The sequence below is a fragment of the Peromyscus eremicus genome, chromosome 6, assembly GCF_949786415.1.
Source record: "Peromyscus eremicus chromosome 6, PerEre_H2_v1, whole genome shotgun sequence".
In the NCBI taxonomy this organism is placed as follows: Eukaryota; Metazoa; Chordata; class Mammalia; order Rodentia; family Cricetidae; genus Peromyscus; species Peromyscus eremicus.
This window is the reverse complement of record NC_081421.1, coordinates 896,701-922,794: the sequence shown is the minus strand read 5'-3', so window position 1 is coordinate 922,794 and position 26,094 is coordinate 896,701.

The window sequence follows — 26,094 nt, the reverse complement described above, 5'->3', positions numbered from 1 at the left end:
GGTGTGCTCATTTATTCAACTTTATTTGTATCTTTGTGATGCATGTCTGTGTGGATGCCACATGTGCAGGTGTCTGTGGAGAGCTGGAGAAGGCATACGATCCCTTGGAGCTAGAGTAAGAGGCCATTATGAACTGCCTGATGTGGATGCTAGGATTGGAACCTGAGTTCTTTGCAAAAACAGCAAGTGCTTTTAACCACTGAGCCATCTCTCCAGGCCTTGCCTATTTATTTTCATGTAAATAATTAAATCTTAGCTAAATATTTGATACTGCAAGACATAGAGCATCTTCATCATTTCTCAGAGTCAGTTACCCATAATACCACTTTTCATGTGTTTTTTATAGAATGGCTGAAATATATTTAGGAACATTTCAGAAATTACTAGAAACTCTGTCCTAGTCTCAACCTAAATTTCATTTAACAATTTTTTGTGTAACCCAAACAGGAAGTTTTAGATAAAATATTTTAATACAATTGAATAAAAAATATGCTAGTTTGATATTGGCATGATGAGGAATGGGCGTGGGAAAGCAGAGGTCTATTTTTCTGTAATTAAACAATTATGCTTATTAAACAGTAGAAACCTTTGCACATATAGTAAAAACACAGCAATTCTTAATGTATGATAGTTTCAAACCTGCACTGAAGTATTTGGAGGTAGCACTGACTCCAGTTGAATAATATCACCACTGGTACCATGTGAAGTGGGCATGTTTTATGTTCAGAAGCCAGGCTTCAGTGAAGTCACGTGATGCAGCACTCATGAATGTTTCCAGGGACACCTCAGATCCATGACACTTCTGAGTTTGAATTCAGTTTTGGCCATTGCCTATCTTGAAAATTGTTCTTTAGCCAAATTTTTATGACCTGCCCCTATTCATTTACACAACCCATCTCAGAGTCTAAAGAGCTGTGGGTTAGAGGTTTGTGTCTGTTTAGGTGTCAGGCCCTGTGATGTTTCCTTTGTTGATGTGTGTTAACAGATTATCTTGTATTAACAGTTGGTATTAACCTAGCCTTTAAAACAGGTCTTCCAGCTGGACAATGATGTGACTGGCTGGTCCCACAGTTGTGTGACTGAGCTGGGCAGACAGTATCCATCCTAAGACTCCAAGACTGAGGGAGAAGACCTGATAGAGTGGTAGATGGTAGTGGTAGAAATGTGTGGGCTTTCTTTCCAGGATGTCTTCTGAGAGAGAAGGCTGGGAAAGAGCTGAAGAAAGGAAAGCCAAAGAATGCCCAGGTAACAGTGCCAGCCCTCTTCAGATAGTTCAGGATGTCACTGTGCCAAGAAGTCCCAGGGAAGCTTATCTCCTCTCCTCCTTCCTTTCACCAAAAATACCCTTGAAATAGGATTTGAGTACACAAGAGGTTAAATAGGCATTGAAATTTTGGTTTGAGGACTTAATCACCACATGAGCTATTGCTCTCGTGAGAGCTATGTTCTAATTCTCACACAATGGACTGAGACATGAAGCTCTTCAAAGTAACTGATTGCTGACTTCTCTAGTGGCCTCACAAAGAAACAGTGGGCATTCCAGGCATGATGGCTCCAGTTAGGATTATACCTGGATTCCTGACCTCATCAATCAAACATTTGGATCCTTGTGGTTTTGTGGCAATAAACTCTGTATATGCTGTTTCTTATGCAATTTCTAAGTTGGCTTTGAGGAAAAGCTACCTGCTATCCTAACATCATAAAGTACATTGTGAAAAACAAGTTTAAACAATGCAATTATAAAGAACTTACGAAGTGGGTTAACTTACTCAGGGCTAGCCACATACAAAAGCTACAGCCCTCTCTGTGTGATCTGCTCCAAGAAGCTCATAATATTTTGCTAGAGACACATCCCTGTCTTTCCTAAGCCCTCCGGCTGAAATACCAGCATTGATTCTTGTGTTCTTAGGTGTGTGCATTGTGGACACTTGCTCCTTAATATATCACACCCCACAATGCCTGTCTTCCTAACTCCTAACTCAGGACGAGGTGAGATGATGTATGTTCTTTAAAGTCCAAAATGTTATGAAAGCAAAAGTCTTGCCGTTGTGCCCAGGGACATAAAAAATAAGAATGGTAACAACTTCTGAGTGATAGAATGATTTTAATTATTGTCTTATTTTCTTGGTTGTTTTCTTGGCTTTTATTTTGCATTGCTTGTTTTGTAGTCAACTGCATAAAAGTTGTTTCATTTCTCTGAAAGTTAAGTGTGCATGTATATGCGTGTGGATGCATGTATGCATATCTGCACACGTGTGTGTACTCATGAATGTACATATATGTGTATCGATGTCTCTTTCTGTGTACATCTATGCATATATACATGTTTGTTTGTGTGTGTGTCTTAGTCTTATTCCATAAAAAGCAAAACCAGTGTTTTATTTTTGCTAACATAATTTTAAGGAGTGAATCCCAGGGAAGGGGAAGGAGTGGCATGAGGCAGAGAGGGAGAGCAAGCAAACACTGAACTTGTTGCCCTCCATGACAAAAGATACAGCACTACAGTTTCTCAGCAGTCTCTTCAGGTGATTTAAGTGGCTTCCACAGACCGTTGATGAAAACTCACCTGCACAGCATATTTACCCCTCAGCTACACATCTGGACTAGTGCACATCTGAGACTATGAAGCCACAGCAACTGCAGCAAGGAAGAAGTAGTGTCCTAGCAGGACCCAGGTGGAGGAGGATGCACCCACGCTGACAGAAGGGAGACAAGTGAAAGCTCTGGGTGTTAAGCAACTAAGGGTCTGGAATGAGACATGAAACACACACAGGACAAAGCGGGTCCTGTAAGGAAGGTCCTTTAGACAGTTTCTGCTGCCACTTGTGCGGAGTGCACTTTTGGAAAGGGAGGCTATTTTTGTTCCTAGTACTGCAGAAAGCTGTACTGAAGCCAGCGGTAATGAAGATAATTAGACGTATGAAGCTGATCAAATCTCGACTTGTAATGAACACTCTTGAGTAGTGGCAGGCTTGATGTGAATCGGAATTTCATGTAAAATACAAGGGGATGGGGAATTATACAGAGAAGGGGCTGGAGAGAAGGCTCAGTGATGAAATGTGCACTCTGCTTTTCCAGAAGACTTGGGTTAGGTTCCCGGCGCTCCCATGGAGTGGGTGGCTTTCAATTTCCTGTGACTCCAGATTCATACACATGTGGTATACAGATACATACACATAAAGAAAAATTAAATGTTGAAATGAGAGACAGAGAGAGAGAGAGAGAGAGAGAGAGAGAGAGAGAGAGAGAGAGAGAGAGAATGAGCCAGAGAAAATCAGCTAATAACGTAGAGGGAAATGTCTCCAAAGAAGGAGGCAATAGAGTTGTAGTGTGGCTAAGCTTCCTCAAGTCATAGAGCTACAATTTACAGAAAGTGTGTGTATTACTCATGATTCTCTAGAAGTAGACATGATATATATCTGGAAGAGTTACTGGTGATAAGCCCATGCTGAAAGGCCAAAAAGATGGAGTGTGGTAACTCTGGATGACTGATGTGGAGACAGACACACTCAGGAAGGAAAGGGAGTTGCCTGTGTTTGCTGACTGCCTTCTTCTTCCCCCATCTCCTTTCCATTTGGGACCCCAGGCCATTTGATGATGATGCCCATATTCAGGGCAGCACTTTACCTCCTCTGCCCAGTCACTGTCCTACCACCCCACTCCCCAGAATTGTTCCTACATAAATATTCACAGCTATGTCTCCACAAGCCTTAGAGCACCAGCTTAAGGTAGTTTAACGTTGAGCCAGGAGGCAAGCAGAGTCCTATGTGTTTGACAGGTGCACAGCTGAGGACTTTTCAGGTTGAATTGATAATAGCAATTTAGAAACTAATCAACGTTCAAAAAAGAAAAGAGGGGGAAATTGAGGTAGTGTGTAGATGGACTTTTCTTGTCCTGACTGCCCAGTCCCAAATAACTGACTCAGAGGCTGAACATGAATTATAAATACTTGACCCATAGCTCAGACTTATTATTAACTTGCTCTTACATTTTAAGTTAACACATATTCCTCATTTACTCTCTGTCACATGGAAGTACCTTTATTATCATGGTATGTTCATCTCCTGTTCCCTCTGAATCTCCTGGCAGCTCCTGACTCCGCCCTTCTCCTTCTCATCATCCTTAGTTGGGTCACCCCACCTGTACTTCCTGCCTGGCTACTGGCCAATCAGCATTTTATTAAACCAATTCGAGTGACAAATCTTTACAGTGTACAAAAGGATTATTCCACAGCAGTAAGGTGCCTTTTAGGTCTGATGCATACTGTTGTTAGCTGGAGTGGAGCACAGACTCCTGCTGTGCAACATGGTTGACACTAGGGAACCAAGACCAAGATGGCCACTATGAATGAAGAACACTATTACATAGTACAATGTGGTGACTGGGATCTATCTCAGTGGTAGATCATTTGCCTTCCATAAGCAAGGATGCAGGCTTGATTCTAACACATACCACTATTACCTCTACCACCACCACCGCCACCACCACCACAGCCGCCAAAGAAACCTAAAGAAGGCTGAAGAGATGGTTCACTTGGTAAAGTAAGTGTCTTCCAAGCATGAGGCCAGAACCTATGTGAGTAGCTGGAAGAGGTGGTGTGCATTTGTAATCTCAGCTGTCATGAGAGGGGAGGTGGAGGCAGGAGGATCCCTCGAGTTTACTGGGCAGATGCAATTGCCCACTTGGCAAAGTGCTAGACCAATGAAAGACCCTGCCTCAAACAAAATATGGGAGGTAGAAGCTACTTGAGGAATGACACCCTAGATCTGACCTACACACAGACACATAGGGACACACACACACACACACACACACACACACACACCTTTCTACAAACACACAGGTAAGTATATAACACGAACCCATGAAGACTAACATGTGGCTCCCAAATGTGACCTCAGCAGTCTGTCCCCACCTCTCTTTAACTGTCTGATGCATGATCTCTTTACTCACATTTGGTTGCCTGGGGCTTGGAAGGAGTATTGGCTATGAGTCTCAGTGGAGGGCAGTTTTCACTAAGCTTGAGGCCCTGGGACTAGTAGAAGCAGGGAGCATTAATGACAAACACTTTTGTGGCGTGCTAAACCTGGATTTCTTAGTCTGACAGTGAATGGATGAATGTTAAATGCAGAAATAAAGGATAAGGCAAAAATCCCGATGACACAGGATGTGTGTATGAAGAGACCCACGGGATGTCTACCAGCGTCAAAGAACCACTAAGTGGCATTTGTATTTGCTCCTGGGGTCTAGGTCATTTTTCAGGGCTTATAACTTGACTATGAACATATATTCGTGGTACTTAAATCCAAGCCCAAGAACAATTTATTTTAAAAAATTCAAACTTATCACTCCCAAACTCATTCTGGCACCCTTTTCAGGCTTGATGAATTGTTTCAGAGATGTTTATTGCTTTTAAACCTGTTTTATTGCCAAGCTTGCAGGATGCAAACTGCTTTGAATTTTGTCACAATGGTGTGTGATTAGGCACTGACATGGCGTTAAAATAGAAGACAGCAAAGAAGTCTAAGTGGATTAAGAGAGAATGGTACTTTTTATGTAGTTAGGCTGCTTCTTAGAATTAAAATATGCCTCCTCTGGGTACGTTTTTCCATTGCATCATATAATAAGCAAGAACATGGCAATGGTTTTTTTTAGGGGAGGGGTGACAATTTGTTACATGTCAACCACAATATTAAGCATTTCAGATGGTTTTAAGCTGGGAACATCAAGTTCTGAACAAATTTCTGAGTCAGCACCTGTGGAATAGATATTGCTGTGTTTGGTCACTGATTGAACAGTAGGTAGAACTGATGCTCTTGACATTGGTTTAGCTTCCTATGACAAAGACAAGTGGCTCAGAACATGTGGGTGCTTCTTGAGCCAAGAGCCTCTTTAAATGTCAAAGTCATTGTCAAGCATGGATTGCCTTTAAAAGTGCAACTTGATGCCTCCTCCTAAATTCTGATTGCTAGTTGCCTTTAGGCGTTCTGATTGTTAGGTCTGCAAATTAAACGAGGCGAATCAAGTAAACGCAGGTGAGCTATTATCAAGTATCTGGGATTTCACAGAACAGAAATGTGTGAAATCAGCCACACTGCAGTGAAGACTGTAATGGGGAAGCAGTGAGTCGCGGGGAACCCACACAGTTCCCATTCAAGCTTGTGACTACTGCCCATACTGAGCCTTGATTGGTCTCTTTCCACTAAGACCCATTTTCTGCTCTTTCATCTCTAGGGTGCAAAGTGGCCATTCCTAGCTGTCACACGTTTTGATTTGTGTCACCACCTCTGTACATCCATATTAGGCACCAATTACTGTGTACCAAGTCACACAAAACTTGGTGGCTTAAAGTGACGGGCTCCTATTACATCACATGTAAGATGGATTGGTAACCCAGGTGTGGGTTTCTGAGCATCATTTCCTCAACATCTCACCTATCCACATTGGCAGTCCAAGTGTTGACTAGGCTAGGGCTGCAGACTCTTGTGTGCTCCTAAACTGACTCACGGGGGTGGTTCTGAAGGATTTAGTTCCTTGTAGATTGTTGCAATCAGTGTCTGAGAACTCTTTCAATTCCTTGCAACCTGGTTCTTTCCACAGGCCAAGACCTGGTGGTCACCACTTGTTGGTATCATGGTGAGTGAGTGAACAAGATTAAGAAAGTGACTTCAAGAGTAAGATGAATCATAATCTTGGAAGTGGCTCTTCATTGTGCATTTTTACCTCTTCTGTTCTCTAGGAAGTGATCTACTACCTTCTGCCTCTACTAGAGATGATACATCCCAGGGCGGGCAGTGTTAGAGGTTGCTTTTGTCCTTGTTTTCTCCCCTTTCCATGTCTCTCTCACAATTCCAGATTAATTGATACAGACCTCTAACTGACTCAGTCTGGGTCAGGGACTTGTTCCAGTCATCTCTTGTGGAGGCTGCAGTCACAGGATATGTGGTCTCTTGGTTTTGACAGTCGTAGTGAAACATGAAGGGGACCATACTGGAAGGTATCAAAAAACATGGAGCAGAGCATACTCATAATATGACCACAAGCTCACTCAGCCTGTCTTTCCTCACAGGAATGGAATTTTTCAGCAGGCCACAGCTCTGAAAAACTAGTTTTAATCACATAATCAATTTATTTGGCATAATTCAAATCTCTGACATGATAGTCCTAAAGTACATACATGACTGTGTTTATCAGATTTCTGGCACTGTGAAAAAAATGTCTGAGGGAGTCAGCTTTCAAAGAGGAAAAGCTTATTTTGGTTCACAATTTGGGAGACTCTAGTTCAAGATTGGCTGGTCCATTGTTTTGGAGGTTTAGGTGAGGTGATAGATTATAGAGGAAGTGCAGGAGAGGGGGCCTGTTCAACTCCCAGAGGACATAAGGAAAAGAGAGTGGAACAAGCCAGAATTCAAATACCTCCTTTAAGGATGTTCCCACCAGTGACCTAACTTCCTCTACCAGGCCTCATCCCTTAAATGCCCCACCAGTTCCCACACAGTGGGCTGTGGAGCCAGCCCTAGCATAAGGGCCCCTAGGGAATATTTCAGCTCCCAACTACAGCAGTGACTAAGGCTGAAGTGGGCTTTGAAAAGAGATTTATTTTTATTTTACATACATGGGGGTTATGCTTGCTTGTCTGTGCACCCCATGCATGCATTGCTTGCACAGGCTGGAAGAGGGCATAGAACCCCCGGGTACAGGCAACTGTGAGCCACCATGTGGATGCTTTGAATGGAATCCAGATTCTCTACAACATCACAGAGTACTCTCAAACACTGAACTTTCCAGTCCCCTAAAGTGGTCTTTTCAGAATCTATTCCACGTACTATTATCATTTATATTTAAAAAACTTTAAGTTGTGGATAAACCCATGTAAGATAAGATTTAACAATCATAACCATTTGTAAGTGTACAACTCAGTGGTATGGATTATGTTTGCACTGTTGTGCACAGCATCATTACCATTTATCTCCAGGACTTTTTCATCTTCCCACACTAAAACTCCACAGGCCGGTAACAACTCTCCATTTCACTATCTTCTGGCCCCTGTGGCCTCCAGTCTCTGTGTCGGTGAGCATGACAGTTATACACATCTCACACATGTGGTAGGGCACAATATCTGTCCTTCTGTGATTGGCTTCTTCTACTTGAGAGATTCTCTTTTGTGTTCATTCCTGTTCCATTTTTAAAGCCTTTATTTTTAAAGTCACATAGTCTGTTCTATGTACATATAACCACAACCTGTTTGCTCATTCACCTGTCAGGGGATCATTTCCACCTTTTGACTGCTTCCAATCAAGTGCCTGTATAATGGGCATACATATACATGAGTTTTACATTCTTTGGGTTATATATCCAGAGACAGTATGGTAATTTTCTAGTTTATTATTGAAGAACTGCTATTCTGGATTCTATAATGGTCATATTATTTTTATATTACCACCAGCAGTGCCAGGATTATGATTTTCTGTCTCCTTGCCAATACTTGTTCTCCATAGTGCAATGTGTTTGTGTGATAACCTTCCCAGTATGTGAAAAGCAGTACATTGTGGTTTTGATATATAGTGATCTTCTTAATATCACTGAACATCTCCTCATGTGCTTAATCTGCCATCTATGCTTTGTGGGATGAATTTCTGCTTGAGTCTTTCTGTTGCTGTGATAAACCACCCTGATCAAAAGCAATTTAGGGAAGGAATGGATTATTTTACCTCACAGGTTACAGTAGACCATTAAGTGAAGTCGGAGCTCAAGGCAGAAACTGAAGCAGAAACCATGGAAGAATGCTCCTTCCTAGCTTGCTCCCTCTGGCCTGCTCAGCTACTTTTGTTATGTAGTCCAGGCCTACTAGAATAGGAGTGGCACTGCCCACAGTGGACCTGGCTCTCATATATCAATTATCAACTAAGAAAATGCCCCATAGACATCATAGCTATGGCCATGGGACAGTCTGATCTGGGCAATTTCTCTACTGAGCATCTGTCTTCTCAGGTGACTCTGGGTTTGTTTCAAGTTGACATCTAATGCTATCTATGACAAGCCTTCTGTTTGCCCATGTGGCAAGAATTCATTAAAAAAACATTGGTGGCCTTACAGGCCAGGGATTACAGGCCCCGGCTCAGGTGGAGTATACAGGCCCCAGGCCCGGCTAGCTTAGTCGGTAGAGCATGAGACTCTTAATCTCAGGGTTGTGGGTTCAGGCCCCACATTGGGCACCAATTGTAGACAAATTTCTAAACAGTCCTATTAAATAAGAAACACAGAGCCAAATACAGGGGTGCAAGCCATAGAGATCAGAGCAATACCTGCCAACTAACCTTAGCCTACCACATCGCCATAGCTTCCCATGAGAGCCTCTTCCTGTCTAACCTGCACCTTTATTGCCTTGCTGTTCTGCCCTCTCATTGGCTCTAAGCCCAGCCACCTCACTTCCTTATCACTGCCTGTCTATACAGACCTCCAGGTCTCTATGGTTGGTAATGGGATTAAAGGCGTATGTCACCATGCTTGGCTGTGTCCTTGAACACACAGAGACTCTGCCTGTCATGTGATCGGATTAAGGGCGTGTGCCAACACTACCTGACTTCTGTTTATGGCTGGCTATGACCTCTGATCTCCAGGCAAACTTTATTTATTAACATACAAATAAAATATCACATTTCGGCACAAATAAAATATCACCACAATGTTTAAACTCCTTCTGTCTTTGCCACATTTTTGGGAGTTCTTTGTATATTCCAGTTATTAACCCATTGTCAGTTATAAGATTTTCTTCTATTCTGCCAATCAGTTTTACCCTTGTGACAATGTCATTTGATGCATGGTTGTTTTCAGTGTTTTTATGTAGTCCCCTTCAGTTTTTCTTTTGCTACCTCTACTGTTGTTGTGGTACACAAGTAACTACCAACAATGACAATGCCACTTAGGTCCCCTTTTAGTTTTCTTCCAAGAGTTTTATGGTTTTAATTCTTACTGAGATATTTGAACCATCATCTTTCATAGATCAGCCCTAAGATCCTTGAATGGCATTGACTTCACATTCTTTGGTTAAGTGTACAATCCACCATTTTTATTCTAAGGCATAGAAGAGAAAGCATTGCCAACACTTCCATCCTCCTAAGATATCTGAGAACCCCAAACACACACAAAACTTAACAGGCATTTAATTTTCCAATCATTTCACAAGGTGTCTTAGTCTGTCTGGTGGGTCATTATAGTATTACAGAAAACCTGAACTCTAGCATAATGTAGCAAGTACAGTTAAAAGCTCTGGAAAGGCTTATTAACATAAGTATGGTTTATGTGAGCTGATTCCTCACTGTGTTTAATGGAATTTGTTTGCCACGATTACACCAGTGTTCTGATACACAGCAAATGCCTGAAATCCTGATCGTGCTCCTTTCCATTTATCTTCCCTTTGCTAATCCTGGTTTGTTTCACACTCCAATCTTCTCCTATGCATCATAGGTATTATCACACACCTGATCTTTGTATACTCAACAGTGAGAAAAAGAAAACATTTTCCCATAACACAGGGCATTAATCAGAGCAGCCCCTGTATGAAGACAGCATCCCTCTCTGGCACCTGTGGCTCTGTTGCTGTGGGAGTCAGTGGAAACCTCACAGGTGACTGAGTGGATGGATTATATTAAATTGCTGGCTTTTATATTTAATTGAGGCCCTGGGATACCAATTCTGGACTCTCCAGCTTCAGTCAGAAAATTGAGAAAGACCCTAGAATGGCTTTATGGTTTTTGCGCCTCTAGTGATTCACCCAGGGCTGGAGTAATTTGTGGCTCCTCAGGCTGGTGAAAGCCGCTTCCCAGGCTTGGCTGGGGCTGAGAGAGTCAAGGTGTGACATTTCCTTTCTCAACAGACAGTACTGTGGTATGTGACAATGTCCAACATTGAAAGCTGCCCGGGCCATTGCAACCTATCCGGCTGCCATCCCAAATCACACTCTGACAGTGTGCAGGAGACAGAATAGGCCCACTTGCTGTAGAAACAGATCCAAATAGGACAGTTCAAAACAAGAGAAATCCTTTTTTAAAAAATGAGCTTGGACACATCTCAAATGAAAATATCTCTTAACTTTCAGGGTATTTCCATGAAAACCTAGAGGTCACTTTGTATTGTTATTAAGGCAGTGGAAGTAAATCCCTTGGGAATGAAATAGACTTGTTTCTTTGTCCTGGGATATGAGAAAGTGATTTTAGCCAACATATGCCAGGAGAACTCAGCAGTAAGCAGCAGAGAGGAAATGTTCCCTCATAGTTCTGGCTTTATGTTCTCTCTTGATCTAGCTTTACATCTGTGACTGGTCCAGAACTCTGCACCCTTTTGCCTTGACTTCTGAAACACTGGGTTACAGGCTTGTACCACCACATCCAGCTGAACTCAGTTTTCTATTATATCTAATTACCAATTACATTATTTGTGTATACCTCCACTATAGAAATAGCAATCTTTAGGCTTTTCAGCCTAAATAGCTCATTAGGATTTCAGCTTACAATATTTTCATAGACAACTCATTATTTCTGATGAATTTACACTGTTTACAACTGTGTGGTGATGCTGTGTGGTAGTGAAATATATGGGTTCAGGTGGCCCATCCATTATAAAATCCCATTTTAGCTGCTTATTAATGTTCTCACACACAGAAATATATCAGTCCTTGACACCCCATTTTAAAATATGATAATCAAAGCCATTCTTTAGAGATATTAAATAGTTGCTCAGTTTTATTCCCTTCTTCTTATTCCACTCAAGACTGGAGAATTGGTAGAAATGAGTTCAGATGTGACATGTAGAGAGTCTTGGGTGATTTAGATGGATGGTGACTCACCTCTGCAGGTTCTGATAGAGACTACTTGGCTCCAAAAGAGGTGAGAACACAAAGGTGCATGCAGTTAGAATAATGTGGGAAGGAGAAGTTGCTTTGCATTTTGTTTGCCTGCCTAGCAAGGATTCCCCCTCTTTTCTCCCACATCCTAGGACTGACTTCCTATGTGGCTGTGGCAGATCTCTGGAGCTCAGTTCTTTCTCTAGTGAACAGGATGATCCAGCCTCCCTGGGGGATGCTGAGGAACAAAGAAAATAATTCTGCAGAAGTCTTTGCATGTTGCCCAGTGCATACTAAAAGCTGGGTGGTGGTGGCAGACACCTTTAATCCCAGCACTCAGGAGGCAGAGGCAGGTGGATCTCTGTGAGTTCGAGGCCAGCCTGGGCTACAGAGTGAGTTCCAGGACAGGCTCCAAAGCTACACAGAGAAACCCTGTCTCGAAAAACCAAAAAATAACTAAATAAACAAATAAATAATAAATAAATAAATAAATAAATAAATAAATAAATAAATAACCAATGAATGTTTATTTATCTGTTATTACCATTATTTCAAACTAGAAAAGTTAGAGACTTGGAAGAAAATGTTACCTACATACATGAAGCCAATAAGGAAATCAAATAAGAAGGAAGAAATAAAATCCAATGAAAGAACAATTCCTAGGGTTACCATTAAATATAATTTATAGAAGAGATGAAATTAGGTTTTGACAAAAACAGGTGACCAGCTGTAAAAGATCCCACCTGACCCCCTGTATCACCCATAGTGTCTTCACCCAAAGCCTGAAAAGCCATTGTGGCTATTAGTCCACCACTGAAGGAAAGGAGGCACTTGCCACCTGTAGGCTCTTTTCAGGAATGATTCTCTGAAACATCTAAGGGCCATTTGGTCATTAAAAAGTCTCTGTTATGGCTTGAATGTGAAATGTTTCCCACAAGTTCTTATGTCAGAGGTACCTTTTTGGAAGTTCTAGAATCTTTAGCAGGAAGTGTAGCTAGAGCAAGTGAGTCATTTGGGGTGTACTCTTAATTGGTATATATTGTTTGGACCTCTTCATCGCTCTCTGTTTCCTGTCCATCATGAGGCGAGCAGCTTCTGCCACATGCTCTTGGTGCCATGATCTCAGCTTCACCACGGGCCCAGGAGAAGCTGAGTCAGGGACGAAGCACTGAGGCCTCTGAAACAGAACCTTTTAAGTTGTGCTGTCAGGCACTTGGCCACAGCAGTGACAATTCTGACTATCACACATGAACACATTCTGAGTTCACTGAAGGGTCAAGGAGACCTTCTGAGAGAGGGTGGAGCATGTTGACCAAGGGGCTGGTTTTCTGATTGCATGATGCAGGCCATATGAGCACAGGTGTTGAAACATCTGCTTTGTTTGATGGTAGAGGGATGAGTAATGAGTGGTACTGATCCTACTTCAGTTACAAGGTTTCCTCTAAGCTTGTCTGCCATGAGGGTCAATAGGAGGAAACCTGCCAAGGAGCTTCATCTTACTTCCCAACTTTTCCAACATACATCATCATCAATGAGGCCAACCTGGCCATCCAACTTCAGTCAAGATGGTCTAGATCAGAATATTCCAACCTACTCAGACTTAGGAGGAATAGTAAATCTGCATGGCTCTGAGCTACCATATTTGGGGATGGCTTTTACTCAGTGTAAGGTAAGTGATAGTCTCTCTCTCTCTCTGCCTCTCATCCTCCTTCCCTTGCCCCCTTTTCCTTCTATCTTCCTCTACAAATATATAGAAGTCCATGCTTTCAGTTTGGAAAAAAAAAAAGTCAAATATAAGAGTTGGGTCTTAAATTCCCAAAAGTTGGCCTTTTGTCATGGGTATTACTTGGAAATACATCTATAAAAAATGGAGTGAGTCTTAGAAACAAAATAACTCCTGGATCCATAGATATTGCAGGAATATAAGCAAGTCTTGTCACAGCAGGAATTTAATTCCCCCAAGGCCTAACTAACCTATGGGATGCTAAGTCCTGAGAAGGAATAAGGGAGCCTGCGTCCATGATTGATGCGATCATTTTGAGGAGATGTATGTTGGTACCAGGCTGGGCCTCTGCACTCATCATCCTTTTACAGCTTTGCACCCCAGAGAAGTTTCTAACTCCCCTCAAAAGAATAAAGACATAGTGATAACTTCTCCCCCTTAGACTGGAAGTTAAGTAGCTGTACTTAGTGGTGATGGTATTCACAGCAGGATGGCCAATGGGAGGCATGTACTTTGGGTCACAGCTGGAGTCTTGAAGGTCTGGGTTTGAGACTTACTAAAAAGAGAAGTCAAAGTTCCCTATTAACCACAAAGGAAGGAGGAAACAAAAAAGAGGGCCAAGAATTTATAAGGAGAACACAAGTCCTTAAGAAATAAAGATTGAGGCCAGGTGGTGGTGGCACATGCCTTTAATCCCAGCACTTGGGAGGCAGAGCCAGGCTGATCTCTGTGAGTTCGAGGCCAGCCTGGGCTACAGAGCGAGATCCAGGAAAGGTGCAAAGCTACACAGAGAAACCCTGTCTCAAAAAAGGAGAAGAAGAAGAAGAAGAAGAAAAAGAAGAAGAAGAAGAAGAAGAAGAAGAAGAAGAAGAAGAAGAAGAAGAAGAAGAAGAAGAAGAAGAAGAAGAAGAAGAAGAAGTAGTAAAGATTGGAGTGATAGAAGGCCTTAAGCTGAAGCTCCCTGAAGACAAACTCCATATCTTACTATTTTATTCCACACCAATCTAGGATAGGCAAAGAATGAAAAGGAACCGGGAAAACACAGAGGATGCATAATCTCAGAAGGCAGAGTGCAGAAGAGTATCAACACTCATCAAATAACAGCAGGTGTCATATTGTGTCTACCATGGCTGGTGCTAGGCTCAGCTTTTCTTAAGCACTGTCTGACTTCATACTCCTAGTAATCATATGGAGCAGACACTATTTTACTCCGAAGTATAAATGAGGAAGCTGAGCAGACAGAGTCTTAGGAAATTGCCACCATTTTCATGATAACTGTAGCAAATCTGGGATTTTATATGGTAAATTGGATTGCAGACTGCTCATCACTCTACCTTCCAAAATGGGAACTGTCAATTATTCTAAAACCAGCAGATAACACCCGGAGAAAAAGAACACAATAGAGACAATTAAGTCTGGTCAGGAAAGATTATTAGCTGTACTGGGGGCAAAGTGGGGCATCTTGAGTGGCAGAACTTTAGAAGGAACAGAAATCAGGTCATGATGAATTAGCAGTCAGGAGACAGTGATGAGTTTAAGCTGTGAGTCCGGAATCACGATATAGGAATTGCAGAATTTCAGTGGAAACTGGACAGAGCAGTGGGATTTCGTGACGCTTTAGTTATTTATTGGTCTTTGGCTGGGGCAGTTGGGTCAATCTGCAAGGGCAAGGGGCTCCATGGGGAAGGCAGCAACAAGTGACACCAGAGTAAGCTAGGGACCAGTGAGAGGGTGGCAGAGCTTGGAAACGCCATCCTAACAAGTGAACTGGAGGGCTGATGAAGATGTTATCTGGTACAGGTTAGCAGCAAGGACCCACAGAGAACACGGAGCTCCCAAGAACTGAGCCTGCTCTGCTGTATGCTCAGAGCAGAGGTCATCACAGATGGAGAAAGAAGTGGAGAGAAAAGGAAGGGACTGGTCTTGTCTGTTCTGTTCCAGTCTCACTCACTCCTAGATTCTAAGTCCTCGAATACAATGCCTCAGGTCTCAGGGTTCTACCCATGTTATGCTCCCTGCTTCCTTTGTGTGTCTTATGCTTTCCCCAGATTTCATCAAGGCTGGCCCCACTGAATTTCAACATCTCTTCATCTCTTCTTGAAAGGTTCCTCCAGCTATCCTTCCTAACAGTCATATCTTCTTACAAAGTCTTATTTCTTCCCAAAGGGTTATCACCATCTCTCATACACTTATTTGTTCTGGAGTCATGCTCCATGAATGTGGAGCTTTTACTGTTTTCAGCGTCCTATCTACGAAAAGCAGAGAAATGCACGGTACACACTGATGGTCAGTGACCGTAGACCTAACACACCTATAAAGCTGGAGATTTGGTGTTCAACTTGTGAAGGAAGTGGAAATATAATGTGATTATCAGGACACCCAAACCCAAACAATACCCCTCAAAGCTTTATTCTTTCCAGCATGCTCTCATTGCTTACAGGGTCAAGAATGCTGAAAAATGTTCAGGGCAGTTTATAATGGAGGTCATCAAGGACATTTGTATAAGTAAGAAGGTACGATTACAATTTCAGGGATGATCACTTGATGTTTCTGAAGCAACTAGAGAAGTTGAAAGTTGGAAGCTGAGAGAAAACGGTTCCTGGGAACAGAAGACATCCCCCTTGTATCAGGTGAAAGCCAGGCAGGAGTCCCCCCTTAAAAAGTCTGCGTTCACTAACATCTTTGTTTTGTTTTTTGTTTTTTTCCAATTGGAGTCTAAAATGTCCTCCACGGGTCCCTGTTTTGAATGTTGGTTCCCAGCTGGTGGTACTGTTTTGGGAGGTTTTGGAAGATTTAAGAGGTGGAGCCTGGATGAAGAAGTAGGTCATTGGAGGTGGGTCCTTGGAGGTAAATGATCCTTGGCTACTTCCTGTCATTATCTGTATTCTCTCTACTGTCATGTGAACTGCTTGGGTCTACCACCTTTCTCTCCAGGATGGTCTAAAAATTTTGAAACTGTGAGCCAGAATAAGCCCTTCTTCCTTTAAACTGTGTGTAGTAAGAGACACAATGGAGTTAATATGGTCATCTTTCTCTGCATTCCATGAAAATGTTTAACAAAGCAAAGAAGTAGTAAAAACATCCAGGGGAATGGTGGCACACCTGCAATCCCAGTTCTGCAGGAGCACTGTAAGTCTGAGGACAGACAGGGCTACACAGGTATTTCCAGACCATTCTGGGGTACCTAGGGAGACTCTGTAACAACACAACACAAAACCAAACCAAAACCAAAACCCAGTGACACTGATCTTAAATAAAACCAGTCAACTAACTGTCCTCAAGCTTGGGTATCTCAGCCTGGGCCAAGCCTGGTTACCCATCCTCAATGAGTGAATATGAAGAGCCAAGTTAAAAGTGGAAAGCAGAAAAAGGAGACTTATACAAGGTGGTCACACTGGAAAGGGAGACAAAGTCATTCAGGGAATCCCCCAGGTCCATCTTGGGTATCCTCAATGAGGTCAAAGTTTAAATAGAGAGCCAAGGCTGTACACATCTAAGCAGACACAGTCAAGGTGTGGTCCTGCCCACCATTAACCCATTCTTGTCCAGACTCCTGTCCCATCCTGGAGGGGGTCTGACAAGTTGTTGGAACTGTGTGAAAACTCTCTCCGGAAGACAGGTTCCTCCTCTGGTGGTGCTGGCACCTTTTCCTTCTCCCAACATGAGATTAGTGGAAGAAATTCTAATTTTTTTGGAGTTCACTGTTCTAATAGTCTGATAGTCAGATTGAGAGACACTTTAGAATATTCTCATTTAATTTTTATGATCTATACCACTGATAAAGCTGAACTTCAAATAACAACTAGGAGTTAATTCTTACCTTACTCCCTGATAAAGAATAGCTGGCTACTGCTTCCCATTCCTCCACGCCTCCCCTCTTAGTCCAGATGTGTAGGGTGTGTAGCAAGAGGCAAGCTCCAAAATCTCCCTCATGCCAGAAGCTTTTGTTTTGCAGTGTGACCAGAGTCACTGTACCATCTACAGAGAACACTAGCACAGAGACTGGTTCACCCTGAGTACTCTCACTGAAGATGTTCCCTTTGTCAGTACCCACTATGACTGAGGAAACTGGAGGTAAGTGTGCTATGTTCTTACCTAAAATACCCCAGGAGACACACCATAGTCTTCTATGTGCTGGTTGTAATTGTAGCTGGATTACAGAGAGTCTAGAGGGGAAGTGGAGCTGTGTAGGATATCTATAATCAGAAGAACCGTCTGTAAATCTCCTAGTCACTGCTGCCTGATTACAATATGGGACATGTTTTCTAATTTCTCTGTTCTTTGTCATTATTGCCATTGACACAGAAATATCAGCGGTATTGAATTCCTAACACCAATGTGAGCTGTTGAGATGGCTCAGTTCCTGCAAGGCTTGCTGCACAAGTTTGAGGACCTGAGTTTGGAACCCTAGTACCCACATAAAGCAAAACCAAACCAAACCAAACCAAACCAACTAACCAACCAACCAACCAACCAAACAAACAAACAAAAATAACCAGCCAACCAACCAAACAAACAAACAAACAAAACCCAGATGTGGCAGTGTGCTCCTACAATTCCAGTGCTGGAGACATGGAGACAGGAAGATCCTTGTAACTTGCTGGCCAGCTAGCTTGGCCAGCCAGTGAGCCCCATGTCAGTGAGAGACTGTCTCAGTAAACAAGGTGGAGAGTAATTGAGACTCCTTATATTGATCTCTGGCTTCCACTCACATCTGGACACACTGTCAGATAATACAAGTAAAGTATTTGTATAGTAACTAGGTGCTAGAGAAAAACAGTAAAGTCAACCATTGAGTAACTTTTGGAAAAGCACTTACTTTTCCTAACTCTCAGTTTTCTTCTTCCATAAGATGAAACTCTGAATTCAGTGGGAATCTTGATGCCTAACATGACTGATGTCAGCAGTTGGGTAATTAATTAAAAAGTGTGTACCTATAATCCCTGTGGTAGAGATGTAGAAAGAGGAGTGTCCACCATGAGAGCCAAACATGCTCTATATAATATTCTTAGTAGCTTAGAGCTTATCTTTTATCAAAAGATTTATTTTTATTTGTGTGTATGTGATGTGTGTGTGTGTGTGTGTGTGTGTGTGTGTTTGTACATGTGTGTGCATGTACAGCGCACACCACATATGAGCAGTTACTCAGGGGCCAGAAGGAGGTACTAAATCCTTTGAGTGGAAACTATGGCAGAGTGTGAGTCTCCATGGAAGCTGGCAAGCAAACCCAGATCCTCTGGAAGAACTGTGTGCATTGTTAACTGCTTATCCATCTGTCCTGCTCCGTAGACACTTTTCTCAAACACATGAAGGTCCACTTACTATCAGATACATGTTACCCAGAGTTCCTTGGAAATGGTTTCCTGGTTGGAGTCTTTGCCTTTCTTATAAAGCCAGCACTGATCAGGATTCCCAAGGAGATCCTGTGCTTGTTTTAAATAGAATGGCATGATGGGAGCTTGAGTGTAAAACTTTATTTATCCCCGGCTTTTTATCCTCCTTCCCAATTATCCCCTCTCCTGTTCTTACAGTTGGCTGGCCCATGACTAATTTGATTACAGTTGTTTTGTTTTTTAAATTTGAGTGACGTTTCTTCCGGATCATTCTACTTCCTCTGCACAGAAACTAACAATTGTCTTTTCTTTTAACTCCAGGTCATTGATATGTTAATTACCACTCCATTAAATTGCCTAATTACAATTGCAACCAGTTTGTGAACTGGTGTTTCCTAAGCAAAGAACTCAAATAGAGTTTAAAAGCCAGTGAGCATCTAGAATGGCAGTCTCCCAGCTGGCTATGGACTTGGGGCCCCCTAGAAGAGCATCCTCCATCAATAGAGTCCGGACACCTCAATATAGGAACATCAAGTCTCTAGGGACAGTTGTAAAGTGGTCATGAGCATTAATGGAAAAATGAAGGCTAATCCAACAGCTTCTGGCTGAAGCTCCCCCATGGGATTCAGAGCCTTCCAGTATCATGACAACCATGTATGGAGATCAGTTAGATAATTAGGCAATCAAGACTGTGGTTTAGATTTTTAAATTCTTTCACACCTTGCACCCTATTGCTTGAAGACGGCCCCATCTCAAGGCACTCTTTAGACAGTAGACATTTTCTCCCTATACCACAGGGACTTCTGGTTCTCCTTGGTGCCATGACCTTGACAATGTATAACTTTCATTTTAGTTGAAACTGGGAGAAGGCTAACATTAGGTTTCCAGAGTAAAGTCCTAGGCAGATTGCCCTTTAAAGGCTAACTGCAGTTGGGGCTCCATGTGATTTTGCTTCAGGCCTGGTGAGGTTATTTATAGTTGATCTCGATATTCTGTGATGTTGTACAGTAGAATTCTTGAAAAGTCAAATAGGAGAAAGTATCTTTCTTTTTATGTATTGGGTGTGCAAAGATAGCATTGGGAAGCAGTCATGCTCATCATTTCTAAATTGTGTTTATTTAAAAAATAATTTTTGATGCTGGCACAACAAAAGGAAGAAAAGGCAAGTGTGCTTTTCCTGATGAGTCTGTCTCTTCTTTCCTGGCTCAGCAGGATAGGAATTGTGTACACTCCTGGATTCACTCTTCTATTCTGTCAGGGAACTTCCTCTCTGATAGCTTGTCTGTAGAGACTGAAGAAATACTTAACTCCCCATGCAGTTGCCGATCACTTATACTGGTGCTCAAAGAGTAAAGCATTGTTTCACCAGCCAAGGGGATCATGTGGGAGAAGTTGATGTTGTAAGTCTGGGGATCTCTGTCTTTTCTGTCCTTTTTAAAACACTCTTCTCTAGCTGTGCATTTTAGAGCCAGGGATTTGCTGCCTGTTGGTGTAAGGGGTCTGGACACTCTGCAAAGGCCTTAATTGTGTGAGACCATCACAGCTGCTCACAAAAGCCAGCAGTGAGCCATCATAGAGCCAAGAGGCAGCCAGGATCCTCTCTTCCTCTTTGAAGCCACTGAAGTGATTGGGAATGAGTTCATAGAGGACAGCCAACTCTTCTTGGACAGAAAGAATGTCTTCTGCCCAGAGTCTCTTAAGATGTGTTGTGCCTGAAGAGCAGGGAGCTGAGCTCCTGACAAATGTGTTGTCCCCATGTGTCAGAGGTAGGTGAGTCTTCTCAACTCTGGACATAAGCAATTCCTCATTTCAAGAGAGCTCATTTCTTTTCCCAGATAAACTATGATAAGATGGCTATGTGCAGGGAGGGAAGGAAAGGAAATGGGGCATCTAGGCCTCTCATGAAAACTTTTTTGTTTTCTGATACTAGTTGCATGCCTTTTGGTTGAGTTTAATCTATGGAGTTCACTCTCTCCACACCCTTCAATGTTTCTAGAGTAAATATGTTGGTCACTGCTGTGGGATGTCTTTCTGTATGCTTTGAATATGTGTGGCTCCCATTGGATAACAAATAAAGCTGTTTAGGCCTATGGCAAGAAAGCTTACAGCCAGGCAGGAAAGCCAAGCAGAGACAGAGAGAGAAGAAGGGTGGAGTTGGGAGAGATGCCAGCCACTGCCAAAGTAACTACAAGATGCCAGCAGACTGGTAATGCCACGACCACATGGCAACATATAGATTAATAGGAATTAGTTAATTTAAGATGAAAGAGTTAACTAAGTTAACTAAGCTGAAGCCATAGGCCATACAGTTTGTAATTAATATAAGCCTCTGAGTGATTATTTTATAAACAGCTGAGGACCACAGGGCCGGGTGGAACCAAGAAACTTCTGGTTACAGGTCACAGGATGAAATTCTGAAGCAGCACACACTACTTCTCAAAATTTATGATATTTAAAGCACACACACACATACAAAATACCTAGATGGTACCTATGACTAAAATTATCAAACCTTTTAAATGACCATTAGCTTCAGCTATCACGTCTTGATCTATGTTTGTTTGCTTACTTACTTAGTTTATTTATTTACTTTATTTGGCATACTTCATAACTCCTTGGAATTAGATCATTTTAAAAAGACTATTTTAATAAAAATCAAGAAAAAAGTCTAAAAATACCCAGAAAAAGTGCTATTTTCTGAATTATGAGTAACTACAGACATAGGGGACCAAATGTGAAGAATTTAGCAGTGTTTGAGTTCATAGCTGTCTGTCTGAAAAGTCATGCTTGTTTTCTTGTGCCATTCATTAGTCAACAGTTTCCTTAGCAACAGTAGTGGGCACAGGCTCTGTTTTGCATGCTTGCTTCGTGAAGTTGGGAACCTGAAGTACAGGGTTTCAATGTTTTAGATGCTAACCTGTAAGATCACCATGATTTCAACCTCTCTGAGAACTGGCAGACCAAATCTGAGGTCTGCCCATCTCCCTCTATGAACTCTAGGTTAGAAATCTCCAGTCTCTATAGCTAATGTCAAACGTATCTGACTTGTGATGACCTGCAATTACAAGACAGTTAATACTGATGTTCTCAACCCCCTCTCCAAAGATAGGAGTTTTTTATTTTTGCCGATCATTTCTAACTTTGACTTTGGAACCTCGAGGGAGGCAGCCTTTGTGTTTGTGATTTTCCAGTGACTCCCACTTCTCATTCGTTCCTTTGCTTACAATGAATAAGTCATACCTGGAGACAGCTGGCACCAAGTTATAATGTCATCTTTTTAAGAGTGACAGGAAGGGTTGACTGCATCAATTGTTTCCTCACTTAGTTATCTGTTAAAGCTGTAAATTCTCCTTGGTGCAGTTATTAAAGTTATGATAGCAACTCCCAACATAGGTAAACCTGAGATCGAAGTTGTGTGTTGTCCTGGGAATTTCTTTAGGACCCATTACAGATTTATTGTCCTTTGGATAAAGAATTACTACTTAGAGTTGTGTTTAGATCAACTTTAATGGGCTTGACAAATCTTCACTGTCTCTTGCAAGCTGGTCTCATCTTTTAAGTATTAAGATGTATAAATAAATGGAATATGTATCAGTAATAATGTATAAGTAAACAGAATTTTCACTCTAACACATGACCAAATGGGAAACATGACCAGTGATGTCCTTTCCTGTTTTCAGCAAGATGCATGCAATCTGACAACTTCATTTTCCAGACAGCAAGCAAGATGCTTATAAGGAAGGTGAGGTGTGCTTGGGCATTGGCAGTTCCTCATATTGTTATGGGAGGGGCTGGTTTTGAGGTGACACACCCCCAGACTGTCAGTTAGTAGATACAAATGACAATGGATGGAAACATGGAAAATTGTCATTCATACCTGCAAGAAATATGTCTGGGGAAAAAAAGGTTTGGAATTTCTACAGTAGAAAATATAGAAATCTATTAAAATAACCTTGATAAAGTGAACTTATCTGTAAACTAAGAATATAATTCTATAACCACTGCCACTTCCTATTATTTTGTAATTCTTTCTTCCCTCAACCCCTAGCAAGTAACTGTGACAACAAAAAGCTAAAACGAAAGAGTCAAGTGGGAATTCTGTTTCTGATGAATATTAATAATAAATGGTTGAGTCATTCAGAGCATTGATGAGAATTTACTATCCATTGTGGTTATGAGACTGATGTGCTGAACTCAGGAAGGTCAGGAGACAAATTGCTGAAGTAACCACACATAATTCAAAAACCGGCACTTACAGCCTGGGAGAGCTAGTTCAGGGGTTCAGAGCAGAGGCTGTTTCTGCAGAGAACCCAGGTCCATTCCCCAGCACCCACATGGTGGCTTATAACCATCTGTAACTTCAATTCCAGGGGATCTGATGCCCTCTTCTGGCCCCCATGGGCACCAGGAATGCGCATGGTGCACAAACATACATATAAAAAAACACCTATATGCAAAAAATAAAAAATAATCAGTACTTACTAAAATCTTGAGGATTTATCTTCAAATGAGCATTAGCAAGAGGTATACTCAATTTCTAATGTAAATCGTTTTACCTCGATCAAATGGTTATTCCTATTATCTGGCTTTCCTCACTGTAAAATTCTCTGTCTTTCTATACCTGATATAAAGCTGCTAAGAAGTTAGTCCTATTGTTACAAGAACTTGCTGAACAACTGAAAGAAAGACAGTTTTACACTGGGGTCATCAGCTGCTTCAAACAGAAAAGCATCCAAATCAAGTACAGCTTTCTGTTTTCAATGAATATAGGCCATAAAAAGTAAAGCTGTTAGTGTTCATTCAATAGAAAACAGAGCACCTGCTGTCACTGTAGGTTTTATTGTAGACTTAAAGATGAAACACCAAATACAAACTCATTCACTTGTAAATACTGGTATTCAGGGTGGTGGGAAAAAAAGAGTTCAGACCCAAGAACCACTAAGCTGAGTCATATTTATAACTAGATGCAGGGATTCCAACCTGAATATCTGCTGAGACTGTAATGATGATAAAAGGTCATATGATATTATGATTTAAAAAGGAATCTATAATTGATCTCTGCTCTTGATTCCTAAAACTCTTGTAATTACTGAGCAATAATCACTGCAAAAACACCTTTGTAACAGTACTGGATATATGACCATGTTTCTAACATAGAAGGCTCAATGCTTCAGAATTCCTAGGAGGGGATTCTGGGGAAACTCTGAGTTACAAACTGGCCATTCAGAGAGGAGGTAAAATGGAATGGCCTGGGAACTGTGACTGGCACCTGAAGCACAGGGTGATCTTGTGCTACTGAGCCCTTAAATTGGAGGGTCTGTAACTCACTGCAGGATTAGACTGATTTGTAGGACATGTGGCAAGTTTTGGAGAATGTATTGATGTGGGAATAAAAAACCACATACATGTGGTCGTAGAATTCTTCAGTGTTGAGTCCTGAAGACAAAAACATTTATTCCTTTACTTCACAGAGTGTATATTTAAAATTTAGGTTTTGAGAAATATACTTAGACCAGGGAGGGGGCTCAGCAGGTAAAGGCCTAATGACCCTGAGTTCAATCCTTAGACCCCATGGTGGAGGGGAGAATTGACATCTAAAAGTTGTCCTTTGGTCTCTGTGTGTGTGTGTGTGTGGTCAAATATTAACAAACAAAAATCTTAAAAGAAACATGTTTATTACTTTAACTATGAACTTTTAATTCTCACCATCTTTCTGCCCCTTATCCATCTATGGCTTGTGTGGGATATTGTTTTTACTATGTAGAGTAGATTAAATTATGTGTTCCCCAAATCTTATACAAGTCAAAAGGAGAGAAAGACAGAGGGAAGAGAGAAGGAGGGAGAGAGGAAGGGAGGAACTGGGAAGGAGGTGTAACAGGCTTTTTCTTTGTGCTACCAGTTCACAAATAATGACATAGACACTTATTGTTATTTATAAAAGCTCAGCCTATAGCTTAGGCTTGTTCTTAACTAGTTCTTATAACTTAAATTAACCCATATTTTTAAATCTATGGTATTTTATGTGGCTTGGTTACCTTTGCTCTGTACTGCACATCCTGCTTGCTCTCTGCCCAGCTGGCAGCTCTGCCTTTCTTCTTCCCCAAGACCTCTCGGTTCCCAGAAGTCCTGCCTAACCACTTTCTGGCTAGCTATTGGCCATTCAGCTCTTTATTAAACCAAACACAGTGACATATCTTCACGCAGTGTAAAGTATATTCAGCAACAGGAGGGAGGAGGAGAAGGATGGATTTGGATAACAAGACAGAGGAACCATGGAGAAAGAAGACCATGTGAAGACAGAGGTGGAGACCAGGGCTTAGCTTTACAAACTAAACAATGCTAAAGACTTGAGGTTTCCAGAAATTAAGAAAGCAAGAAAGAATCCTTCCCTAAGGCCTTCAGTGACAGCAAGGCCCTCCCAGGCTCTTAGGGAGGAATTTTATCACCTGCTGAAATCTCATCAAAGCACAGACTTCCTCAGTTTGCACTATGGCTTTCCATCCTGACGTTCTTCTATGCAAATATTTTTGTTCTTCTGTTTGTTTTGCTTTTTAAAATGTTTTCCTAACACTGTTTCTAACAGGAGGAAGTATTTCCTCTTTGGCTTCAGGAAAAGTCCAAATTCTAGTTCTATTCTCTATAGTAAAAGGCTTACTATTAAACTATTATACTATAATATGAAGCAAAATAATATCATTTGTGAGAGAAATATCACTATTCTAATTAAAAATGTTTAGTATTTTTTATCTTATTACTTTACTTTACTTATTACTTTACAATAACTTCTATTTTATTTACAAACACTGTATGAAAACCTTGGAAAACTGGTCATAATTCTCACTGGAATTCTTTGCAAATCACAGAGGAAAATGCAAATTAAAACACCCACTCACCATTTCCTCTTAGCTAAATGTATAAATTTATAAATTGGCAATAAGAATTCTACCTGCCTTTGACACAGTAAACAGAAGATTCTTATGAAATCCATATATTCCTGAATTTTGTAATAATATCTCATTGGTTAATAGTCATAAAATATTTACTGAAACGTAGATACTTAAATGAAATGTTCACTTATTTTTGATAATTATTTTAATTCTTTGAGAATATCATATAATATATTCTGATCGTTTTCATTCTTTCCCCAACTCCTGTCTGATCCACATTCCCTTCCGTATCCACACACTATTGTGTCC